At 42.9% G+C, this 3452-nt stretch overlaps 1 pseudogene; it reads left to right on the top strand.

Moving 5' to 3' along the window:
- The first annotated feature begins 462 nt into the window (after nt 1–462).
- On the top strand, nt 463–2662 carry LOC147418041 (uncharacterized; annotated as a pseudogene).
- The last annotated feature ends 790 nt before the right edge of the window (nt 2663–3452 follow it).

The raw sequence follows: 3452 nt of genomic DNA, 5'->3' as shown, positions 1-3452 counted from the left end.
GTTTTCTCACCTTCAAATATAAAATTTAGTGGTAAATTTGAAAATTGTGGGACTACAATAAACCTAGGTTTTTTTACGAGCACTATCTGCTCTTCATTGAATTTGGGCATCAGCGGGACGAGGTGCTTCTCTCCCCCGCGAGTCGCAGACCCTTTGCAGACGAGGTGTTGGGCCTCTCCCGCCCCTGGCCAAGCTCTCTGCAAGCTCCCACATGTGCTTGGTGTCTGCGTGCGGTACTGCTGCACCCTCTCAGCGGCGGCAGTAGCACCCTGCAAGCGGCATCTCTCCCCTCCCTTAGAGCATCCGACGGGCCTCCGACCTGAAGTGAAGGTATTAACAAATTTTTCCACAGTCAGCATGTCTGCAATTTTTTGAAAAATTATTAACTGGTCGAGCAAGTTAGAATGGAAAAGTTGACAATGGAGGTTGTTACTTACTTTATCATCGAACTGTGCATTCTGCATGACAGAACTTGCATTATCATCGAGGCAAAAGAAAGAAGGAAAGTACAGTAATGAGATTTGATTAGGTTCAATCTGCATTTTTATGTAGTACAGTCCTCTTCAAAGCTATATTTTTCATGTCCTTTCGGGGCCTCCTTTCCATCTCTTAAATCTTAAACTCATGCAAGTCTACGTTCAGTGTCAGGAAGAGTAAGAGTTGCTGTGCGACTTAGGCCCAGGAACTTTGAGGAGCTAAAAAATGATGCTGATTTTACTGATTATGTGGAGTTGATGCCAAAGGTCTTCTTCTCATTCCCTACCTTGTTGCTTCATGGGAAACTTTATCAGCATTAGCTCAAGACAGGTTCTATATTGTGCCAATGCCTTGTTTTAATTGATTTGTCTTTTGCACTTGTCACAGCTGAAGCGACTGAAGCTGAGGAGGAATAATTGGGACTGTGAGACGTTCTAGTTTGATGAGATTCTGAATGAAATTGCTTCTCAGAAACGAGTCTATGAAGTAGTGGCAAAGCCTGTGGTTGAGGTCCTTCATTGCCCCCTACCATTTTCAACCCATTTTATTCAATAGATAGTGTTATAGGTCACAGGGAAATAGAGTCTTTGGGTGCTTGTTCTTCGTGTCTAAAGATATTTGCTTAGATGTTGGTTTGGCTTGTGATAGTGGCCTATTTTGCAAGATATTTTGTATGTTATGTTTAAAACTCTATCTGATTGTATATACTTGGAATCCCTCTTCTTTTTGCCTACAAAGTGTGCTAGAGGGGTATAATGGCACTGTCATGGCATATGGTCAAACAGGCACATGTAAAACTTTCACCCTTGGCAAGCTTGGGGAGGAAGATGCTGCCGACTGTGGAATCATGGTTCGAGCCATGGAGGATATTCTTGCAGATACATCTTCTAAGCAAGGTTCAGTAACAGTCTCATATCTGCAGGTGACTGCTTTTGGCCTCAGTTTACTCTGTACATGTACATGCTTTGTAATCTCCTTAAACCAAAGCTACCTTAAACGGGCCTTAAATACATTAGTCTTCTTGAATGTTTGTGTTCCTAGAGAAATGCCTTTCACCTGTTAGTTTTGCAACGATGTACTGTGGTGCATAGTTGTGCTTCATTTTGAACTTGTTAGGGTGTATAAAATTAATCAATTAGCTTCAAAATTCAGATGGCTGAACTTGAAAAGTTTTTAGGATGGTTTTCTTACTTTGAAAAGGAGGCGCACCTCCCAAACAGCCTAATAGTGGTTTATACAGTACACCTTTTAATGAATCTTTGAGTTGCAAATACTACTGTTTTGGGCCAATGATTCGCCCACCCTTGACTGCATGCAGCTCCTATATCTGGCTGAACATACAACTGTCCAGCTCAAGCTGAAGTTTCTATTGTTATGCAACCAAAGACAAATAACAGACTGCTGGTGGAGGTGTCAAGCAATGATTGTTAAAACATTCAGTCTAAAATATTAAGAGGCTCTAAGGCAAGCTTATGGTGACTCCTATTTGTGAAGGTCATGTCATCTATCATACAATTCAACATAGACTCTGGTGTTATACCGTCTACATAATTGCAGTTAGTTATACAGACCTCGGGAATGATGCATGTCACATGTGTTGGTTTGATGTCTGAAGATATGCCAGAGAATCTCCATTTAATTCTCTGGATGTCTTTTACCTAGAGGCGTTGCCTCATGAGACTCGAGCTTCGAAATGCTGCACTATAGGGTGTTGGTGGGGTTACCCTTGCCTAGATTTTACTTCTCTTTGGGGCCACCACTAGTTCCTTTGCCCGCCTGCACATATTCGAGGTCACAAACAAGCTTTCCAAGAATTCGTAGTGACATAACTATTGATGTGTCCATTAGTGAGTTGGGCGGAAATGCAAGGCCTCATAGCATCACCATCATCGAATTCGATGCAGTTGGTGATGGAGTTACCACTAATACTCATGCGTTTACAAATGCCATCTTTTACCTCAACTCTTTTGAGGATAAGGGGGGTGCCCAGCTCTATGTTCCTGCTGGATGATGGCTGACGGGAAGCTTCAAGCTCATTAGTCATCTTACACTGTTTCTGGACAAGGACGCTGTCATGCTAGGCTCTCAAGTATGCTCTCTCTGCCCCATCCCCTACCTTGTTTTTTCATGTACGATACTCGCTGCATTTTCCTGGTTTCTCAGGCCCTCCATAGCCCTTAGATGAGACAATCACTACACTTTTCCTTATGGCAACCATATGGGGGATGCATACGGTTATCAGACTTTGGAATATAGTATGATTTAGATCCCCAAGACATTCTATATGTCGGATACCATATGTCACGTGACACATCCAACCCTATGTGTCCGTGGACAAGCTACACCATAACAGAGTTTCCGTCAAGTCCAGTCAGTCTAGCTTAGAAGTGATATGGCACTTTTGTGAGTCTATTCGTAGACTGTGCATGCCCAGTCACCTAGTGTAGATGCATATCCTTTGGTTGCACACAACATAAGCATAAGAATTTACATCAGATTCCATCAGAGTCAGTTTGGGGATTTTTCCAGTGACCTTAGCCTAATTTCCCTATTTTTGACATTTTTCACTTATTTATTAAGTGACTTTTGTTGGGAACTGAGTAGGGAAAATTGGGTAAGTTAATATATAAGCAACCCAAAGCTAGCAATCTTTGGCAGATGAGCAAGGAGCACAACAGGCCACAGGCAGCAGGTACTCCCTCTCTCTCAGCAAGAACCCATCAAGTACCTTCCCGCCAGCATCCCCTTCACCATAGCGTTTTCTTCATCGCCAAGACCTCCACTCAGCCTGGCGTTTTCAACTGACATCAGGACCGGCGACTTCACTCAGCCTAGCGTTTCCAAGATCACCATAGAAGTTGCAGATGCTCTAGCGTTTTCAGCCTTCAGGCATTGCAACAGTCAGCATTTTTAAGCACAAATCAAAACAGCCTATTTAGCGATCTCAGCAGTGAATTCAGCAGTATAAAAGGCAA

The sequence above is a fragment of the Adiantum capillus-veneris genome, chromosome 30, assembly GCF_014529385.1.
Source record: "Adiantum capillus-veneris isolate H3 chromosome 30, ASM1452938v2, whole genome shotgun sequence".
Classification (NCBI taxonomy): Eukaryota; Viridiplantae; Streptophyta; class Polypodiopsida; order Polypodiales; family Pteridaceae; genus Adiantum; species Adiantum capillus-veneris.
Note: the sequence above shows the minus strand (reverse complement) of the source record. Positions and strands in the feature narration are given on the sequence as shown.